This window comes from Kryptolebias marmoratus, linkage group LG5 (assembly GCF_001649575.2).
Source record: "Kryptolebias marmoratus isolate JLee-2015 linkage group LG5, ASM164957v2, whole genome shotgun sequence".
Lineage (NCBI taxonomy): Eukaryota > Metazoa > Chordata > Actinopteri > Cyprinodontiformes > Rivulidae > Kryptolebias > Kryptolebias marmoratus.
In genome coordinates, this window is record NC_051434.1 from 20,869,455 (window position 1) to 20,878,560 (window position 9,106).

At 38.3% G+C, this 9,106-nt stretch overlaps 1 long non-coding RNA gene across 1 annotated transcript; it reads left to right on the forward strand.

Annotated features, from left to right (window-relative positions):
• Window positions 1-8,368: 8,368 nt before the first annotated feature.
• Window positions 8,369-8,790, forward strand: LOC112450960. Its single transcript, XR_003039688.1, has 3 exons — window positions 8,369-8,399; window positions 8,485-8,624; window positions 8,723-8,790. It is a non-coding gene; the product is annotated as an uncharacterized LOC112450960 (long non-coding RNA).
• The last annotated feature ends 316 nt before the right edge of the window (window positions 8,791-9,106 follow it).

Sequence of the window (9,106 nt, forward strand, 5' to 3'; positions counted from 1 at the left end):
ACCCCTAAAAGTACAACATGAAATATTGTGCTGGGGACATATCAAATATTAATGTGACTTTGAGGCAACTTGGTGTTCTCTTAATGGAAGTTTTAGGATGAAAACATTTTTCCAGAGCTCATAAAATCCTTCTGAATCGCCCGCAGAAAGCTCGACCTTGGCTTCCTCTGCTTCACCTTTCCACAGCCTCCTCACAGGGACTCTGGACTCTCTGATGGAGACTCTGCCCTCTTTGTGCTGATGCCTTTAGTATTTGATATCTGAACTACAACAGTGAAAATGGCACCATCTGCTTATGTTGGATGGAAAAATGTAAAACCTGACTGATTGCATTGACTAATTAAAAGCCTAGCATTTCTTAGCATTTTCTTAAGTTATAGCCGTTTTTTGTTGGCTAATATTGATTACCTGTTGCAGCCAATTCTATTTTGGATTGATTCCAAAAGTTAATCTGTTGCAGGTGTACATCCAATAAATATTTCCTAAAAGTTTCATTAAAATCTATTCAATGGTTCATGATGTTATTTTGCTAACAGACAAAGTTCATTCTAATTCTAATTACTTTATGACAGTTTTTTAAACAAAGATCTTTTGAAATTTGTTAATGCTCAAAATATGAGTTGGGGATCAGTCTAATCTACAACAGAACCAAATTTTAGGTCAAAATCTGTAAAACTGACTAGATTATAAACACTTTGTTTTTAAAGTTCAGTTGGCTGCGGCAGCCTTCTTGAATTGGGTTGACTCCAAAACTTAATTAGTTGTAGATGTACATCCAAAGACTTTTTTTCTTGCACACTTCATTAAAAGTCATCAAGTGGTTCATGGTATGTGTTGCTAACAGACACATGAACACACACATGCACATAGAAATAGACAAAAACATTAACATCCACCGTCTCCTTTCGGTGGCAGGTGATAAAAACACCTGAAATACCTGAATGTGACAAAAACCAATGCTTTTAAAAATATTTGACTCTATTCACTAAACATCCTTTGTGGCTCTACTTCAGTGTATCTCATATTTTTCCTGTTATATTGTGTTTTATCAGAATCTGAACTACTCTTTTCTCCGACCATTTGAGTGTAAACATTACCAGACCAAAATCCCAATGAAGGAAAAGCTGTCACAGAGGATCGACTCTTCCCCAACTGATTTCACCGTCTGACTGGAGGTGGATGCTGCGGCGGGAAGGGGAGGAGGTGATGGAGTGACCTGGATGGAGATGCAGAGAAGGAGGAAATGATATTACATGTATCACACTTCATCATTCTCTAGAGGAAGGAGGGAGGAGCAGAGGAGCGTGAAGCAAATGGAGTTCCACACATCCTCCGGGACTTGAAAATAAAATTTCTTTCAGAGCTTCACAGACTCAGACGAACTTCTTGGTACACACAGGACTGTTTGAACCAGTTGTGAACCTGAAGTGTCTCTCTCCATTTAGGCTATTGTTAGAGGTTTTTTTTAGAAAAGGGGGGAGTGATCTGCTTGGAACGATGAGTGTCTGAAAAATGCAATACGTCAAAGGAAGTTCATCATAGCTCTCACAAACAGACTTCTGTTTTAACACTGTTGTTCTCATTAATCATAGTCAGTCCGTCCCAGGGGTCTGCATCTTTAGGTTTAAAAATAAATTTTAACCATCTTTTCTGCTAACTAAAGTTTGTATGAAGACAGAAATCTACTTGCATCTTAAGAAGAACATGATTTTTTTTTTTTACCTCCGTCAAGAAGATTTTGTTTTCAGTAGCTGGTTGTTTGTTTGCCTGTGTGTTGGTCTCTGCACAAGATTAAGCAAAAATTTATGTCAGGAAATGTCAAACATTGAAAAAGGAACAAGTGATTTAGCTTTGATGGTGATTCGGATCATTATCTAGATTTTGCGCTGTCAGAGTGCTTCTAATGGTTTATATATCACATATTTACCCTCCTGAAACCCTCGTTCCTGAAGAGAGGAAGAGAACCCAGAGTAACTGTGGGTCACAGAAGTGTTAAAAAAACAACAACTTCAGTTTATGTTTATGTGAAACAATATTTTCTCTAACTTTTTTAGGTAATAAAAGAATAAAACTAGAAGCACCCTGAGAGAGCAAACCTCCACCAATACCATAGGGTCACTGTCTGCTTGGAATCCTTTAAAGCTGAAGTGTTTTGAAGCCACCATCAGTAGAAAGAAAATCCTAAAATATGCTTATTGTAAAATAAAATAAAAAAAAGAAATTATACTATTTTTGTTATACCAAACATTAAAGAAACCAGTCGGGTGTTTTCGTCTTTTTCCATGACCCCCCTGGTGTGTGACGTCCACAGAGCCACTGAAGTTCAGCCATTTATCAGTGAGTGGATGAATACTGGTACAATATAGTTCAGTGCATTGGAATTAATTGTTCCAACCGGACAGAAAATACCGCTGGAGTTTCATTTTTTGGCTTCTGAAAAGATAAAAACCTTCCTCAGATTTGGATCCATAAGCTCAGATGTGGGAATTACTATCATTAATGCTGTGGACTGGCTTCACGCTAAAAAATGCAGGACCTTTTGCCAGTAGTAGTTCTAACTATTTTTAATTTTAAAAGAAAGGCAAATAGAGAGGAGAACATCTCCACAGAGAAGGACACGAGAAACAGGAAGTTTTACTTCAAACGTGATGTGAACGCACGCTGTCATTAAAAAGTCTGAGCAGCTTCCAGGCTGACAGCCTGAGATCAGTTTGTGATTCAGAGCAGTTTGTTATTGAGGAAAAAATATAAACAATCCATGTCTGATAGTCTGAACCTGCTGTTGATTAGTTTACTCTGGTGTGAGAGTTTATAAACGCGTGCTCATCGTTTTTACGAGTTAGTATCTGGTTAGCATCGGCTTAGCTTTGAGTTAGCAATGTTAGCTCTCTCCTGCCATCTTTATGTTTATTTGTAGTGTCATGTACTGATACCATGACAACAATATGGGGGTAATCGGTTCTCACCATTCCACGTTCCCAACTCGGTCATTTTGTCAGCCATGACAGTCCTGGTGATCATCAGAATCTGAATCTGAAGAGTTTTCATTTGATTCCGGAGATCCAGCTGTCGGTTCAGGTTCATATTTGTATGGTTGTATATCCATTACTCCCATGAAGTCTTCCGACTTTTCTTTGTGTTTAAAAATGGCTTTTTCTTTCATTTCCACAAGTAAACAACTGGACAGTAGTGATGTTCTTGGCCAGCCGGGGAACAGTGCACATCATAAACGCAGGACGGAACTCTACCCCTCAAATCACCCACTTCAGAAATTATTGACTAAAACTCTTAAAACAGTTTATTTAAGTTTATGGTCAGAAAAATGGGTCCCTGGAATGTTGTGTGGATGTGTTTGACTAAATATTATTCATGACGTGAATATTTTGAGATTTTATTTTAGTTCAGCTTTAAATAAATTCGTGAATCTGGATCGTGATCTGGATCACCACCCAAATCTAATAATTTGTTCCTTGTACCACGTTAGGCTTGTCCTGAAAATTTCATAAAAGTCTGTTCATAGCTTTTTGAATATTCTTGCACACACAGAGACAGGCAGACAAACAAACGCTATGGAAAACACAACCTCCTTGTCGGAGGTAACAATAAAAAAGACTTTGTTTTCCTTGAAGGAATGCATTTTGCCCACTGCCTTTAAGCTATAGATTTTCTTATGCTTAGACATGTCAGTTTTAGACATTTTGGTCAAACCATAAAAAAAAAATCATTTTGCATAATCTCATGATATGATATATTGTGTGACATGTAAGAGATTGCAGAATGTATCGTGAGCAGTGGTGGAAATTAAAAATTTTATCCACCAGCCGCTATGGCTGGTGGATAAAATTTTACCAGCCACTATTTTTTGTTGTGACAAAAAGTTATTTCATATGATGATGATGATGGAGGTGGGTGGAAGCAGTTGTGGTGCCCTACAAGCTGAACAACACCTCTTTCTGGACACTGCATGGAAATAACTGGATTTTTTTATTTTAAACCATTAAAAGATGCATATCTGTACATAAAAATTCAGACAAGTGAAATTTATTTCTGTGGAGTGTTTTTGAAGTTTTTTTGTGCTTTTGTAAGTTTTTGTATGTAAGTTGTAATGTTTTTCAGACACTTGCTGCTTTTAATGCATAGATCTATTTGTGCTACCCGCTTATATTTAACAGGTAGGATATTCTGATGAAGGAAGTGATTTTTGTGGTTTTAGAAAGGTTTTCGTCGTGGATATAAATTGTTCCAATGCTATGCTAAGCATAACTCCTAAGCTTCCACTTCAGTATCCGATGATATTTAACATTAACACGAACCACTATAGTTTTCGGTTTGTAAACATGATGGTAGCAGTTTTTGACGGGTAGCACCGACCGTTAGACATCGCTGTTTAGCCATGCTACGGTAGGAAAATCTGACGAGGAAGCACAGATCGTCAGAACACCGGCCGTAGGCGCGAACGCACACTGACCAACGTCATGATGTCATTGATTTAGTTAAAAAAAACGTTGTTAAACTTTTGATTCTTCCCTCGACTACTCTTGAAAAACTTTTTTGTTGTCTGCCATCTGCTTAACTCCCGAAATGTTCCGCCACATTGCTAATGCTACTCCTCAAATTGTTTCTTCTTCTTCTTCCTGATTTTTATTGGTGGTTGGTAAACAACTGAAGGAATCAATACCACCACCAACTGGTAAAGAGTGTCTGCTAAACTTTTCTCCTTCTTGCATTTAGCAGGAACTCAAGCACATTGCTGCCCCCTATATGTCAAGAGGACAAATAACACCTTTTCTGTTGAAACCTGCCCCAGTGGCGTGTGTGTTGATCAAATTCACCTGCCACTTCAAATATTTACACGCATTTGGCCGGTGGCGGGTGCTAATTTCCACCCCTGATCGTGAGTGACTGCCAGCTACTACCACACAAGATTTTAGTTCGATATCTGTAAAACTGGCTGATATAAACCCCATTTTGTGTTTTCTAAGGTCAGTTAGCTGTGGTGGCCATCTTGAATTAGATTTACTCCAAACGTTAATATCTTCCAGATGTTTATGCAATGATGGAAGTTTAAATAAAATCTCTTTCATGATTTATGACATATTTTGCTAACAGTACGGTTGATTCCAACAGTTAATGGAAATGTTTTAAAGACAGATCTTGCATGATCGGTTAGCACTTAGATTATAAGTTGAAGATTACGTTCAGCTACCACCATGAGAAATTTCAGTTCAATATCTGTAAAACTGACTGAGTTACAGGCATTTTTGTGTTTGTTAAAATTGCTTTGCTGCTGCAGTCATTTTGAAATGGGTTGACTCCAAACCTTAATCAGTTGTAGATGTCAACGCACTGTGACATGAACATGTGGCTCCAGAGCCGCAGGTTGCAGACAACTGTTCTGTCCTATTCAATAAATCATTTACGTGTGCCTTACTGTTCCATCCGTGTGACAGCATTAGATGTTTAATTTCCATTGTAGAAGTTAAACTGTGGGACCTAGAAATGGTAGCTCCTTCTCTTCTTTTAATTTGTTAACATTTATTATTTTCTGCAGTGCCACAATGAAGGAAAGCTCCCAGCTTCACATACGGGGACAGTCTATTTCAGATGTATGTTTTAATCACAGCCGACCTCAGTGGGTATTACAATTCCAAAATAGCTTTGCAGCAGACGGAGAGCTTCATTCTGTGTTGTGCATAAGTCGGGACGGGCTGATACGTATTCCTCACAGCTGTATGTTCGCTCTCAGTGGCAGACAATAGTTTTCCATTAGAGGAAGTGATTCTGTGCTGAGCCTCAGGCCGAGCCTCAGACAATAACGCAGCGACCTAAAGCTCACGTCTCAGAAACCCAGAGTCAACTCTCATCACCTCCGGGGGCTGATTCCCTCTCTGAAGTGGCTTAAAGACACAGGCTTATCTCAAGTAAGCTTGTCCAAGTTAATAGAGTAAGAGCAGCTTATTTGATTAAGAGTGCATACAAAGGAGGATGTAGTGATCTGTGACTGGGAGACGAGTCAATTCCAACTATAGAATACAAATCAATCTGATTATACGACTGCTCAGCTCTACAGCTCAGTCAGAAAGAGGCTAAAGGCCATGAAAATATCCATCATGTGCTCACTTTTTGCAAAGATAAAATATTGTTGCAACAATTAAAAGCTCACAGAAATTCTATAATAAGTTTGAATGTTCCTTGTTGGGTTGGTTATTTTTGTTTTCAGGGCTGTCAGTTGAATTAGATCATAATGCAAATTCTTATTCTGCCATAATATTCCAGCCATCAGCAGCCAGTCATCAGACTGATTATCATTTGAAGGTGAAGGTACAGGGATAATGTTTTTGACATATCTGTGTGTGTGTGTGTGGGTTTCTGTCTGTACCATTAGCAAAATATCTCACAAATCACTGAACGGATTTAAATAAAACTTAAAAAAAACTGAGCTCAGATGTGGTGTGTTAGACGGATCCAAAACTTATACTCTGAGTGACATCTGTGTTTAAATACCTGTTACCTCAACTCTGTCTGTTTGTTAGCAACATCTTATAAACCACTGAACAGATTTCAAAAGACTTTCAGAAAGTAATCATTAGGTATTCATCTGTAATTTACACTATTAACTTTTGGACTCAACCCAGTTCAAGATGGCTGCCATAGATCTTAGAAAACACAGAAATTACTATAATTAAGCCAGTTTTACAGATATTGAGCTAACACTTGGTGTAGTAGTAGCTGAGCATGGTCTCCAACACATTCTTTGAGTGCAACACATTATGCTACATCTTTAATTAAAACTTTGGCAATAACTGTTGGAGTCAACCCTGTTTATCGGTTCGCAAAATACTGAGTCTTGTGAACCACTGGACAGATTTTAGTGAAACAACTGATGACCTTTTGGAGTCAACCCAATTCAAGATGGCCACCATAGCTCATTCATGTTAGTCTACACAAAAGTATCTATACCTCTAAATTTAAATACCCCACAACTCTGCTCAGAAAAGCGGGAAAGGACAATGAATAAATAAGTGTCATTCAAAACACATATTCCAAGCACTACCTCATCTCGCAAGACTACACAAGGTATTGCAGTGTTGCATGAGATTACGTATAACGTTATTTTTCAGTTGTAGAACTATGTCAGATGTACGTTTCAAAAATTTCTGTCCAGTGGTTCCTGAGATATTTTACCCACAGATATACTGTTTGTTTTACCAGTTAATGCCAAGGTTTTAAGCAAAGACGTTATGCTGTGAGTAGGTACCACACCAAATTTTAGGTCAGTATATCCAAAATAATGGTTATAGCCATTTTCGTGTTTGCTAAGGTTGATTAGCTGTGGTAGCCATCTTGAATTGCGTTGACTCAAGGTAAACAGTTGTAGATGTTATTTCAGTTATCAAGTTTCAGCAGAAAGTTTCATTAAAATTCATCTTGTTGTTATATGATATATTTTGCTAATGCTACAGATGGACACATGAACAAGCCAAAACAGCTATTGTTGCTTTGTCTTTACGGGCAGGTGATAATAAACATGAATTTTATTTCACATTTTCACATCTATTTCACAATAGTTTTTCACAAAAATACTTTTTAGAAATATTGAATAGTCACTGTCATCCTGATTATGACTGTGACTATAGATTGATATAACAATACATATAATGTATCATCATCTATCACCATCTGAGATGTCCCACTAACAGTATACTTTCCTCCTGCTCCCTCTGTCAGGCTGACAGATTTTTATTTTTTGTTTTTTCTGCTACATGTTGTTAACTACACAAATGCCTTTGTGAGTAAATCTTAAATCCTGATGTCAGATCAAGCAGAGCCCCTTGTAGACATTCACCTCTGACATTCTAACATAAATTGTTTTTAAATCACCTTTTTGTATTTTTGCAGTTTTTCATGGATTTAGCAACCAAACCATAATTGTGAAGTCCTTTTTAAAAAAGCCTCGAACAGTCATTACATAATGTGATATTGCGAATGGTCACAGGTCACACAATTCATGACTGAATTCATTTAACTTAATGGCAAATTCATGAGTGAAGGATTCTTTGGATTTATGCAAGATACAGTGGAACAACCTCAGGAAGAGCAGGAGTCTCTCTCTAATACACTAATATTTTACAGGTTTTATTCATTATTGTTGAAAAATATGACTGATTCTTAAACATGTGAAACTTATCAATTTATCAGGAAACTTTACAGGACCCTTGCTGGTTTCGGTGTGGGTGAAATAGAAGGTTTATGTGACGATCTGTCTTTTCCTGCTCCTGCCCTGATTGGTGTTCCTCAGACTCACCCGCTGCAGCTGTGGCGGATCTCCCTGATGAGCTCCTCTGGTATTTAAAGCCTAGTCCTGAATCAGATCTTCACTGGAGCATCACGCCTTTTGGGTTAGAGTCTGCAGCCGCTCAGTTCAAGCTTAAAGCCACTGAGTTGTTTAACCTGCCTTGCCTTGTATCTTTGTCTTTGTCTCAGGTGCCAGCCGCCTCCACACGGATGACCCAAGAGTACCATTGGGAGCACTTGCCTCATCCAGGGCCTTGGACTTCTTCCCCTCTTGGACAGACCAGATCACCCCCAGTACCTCCTCCGTGCTCCTTGTCTCTCTAAAACCAGTAAGGACAGACATTACTATTTCCTCGCTCTTATAGTCGTTTTCCTTGGTACATCTCTGCTGTTGTGCTACTCACCTTGTCTTTCCCCACTCTTGCAGACCTCCCGAATTTCCCCTGTTCCAGTTTTCAGAAATGGCATCTGTAAATAAAGACACTTGCCTCCGAGTCTGGTTTTCTGGTTCCACTCGCTTAAACACTTCCAGATTTGTGTCAGTTTAGAGTAGACATGTTGGTTTATGTTTTTCAACAGCTGGGCTAGCTGCTTTCTACATTTATGCCAAGCTAATCACCTTTTTATATCTAGCTCCATAATAAGAAAGCAGACACATTTGAACATACAGCAACAAGGTAAGAACTATGTGACTCAAAAAAAATATACTGAAATGTATTTAAACTTCTAGTCAGAAAAATGTCCTATTCATTTCCATGGAGGGTTGGGACTTGAAAATGTTATTTCTGCCAGCCACTAAAGGCTGCTCATT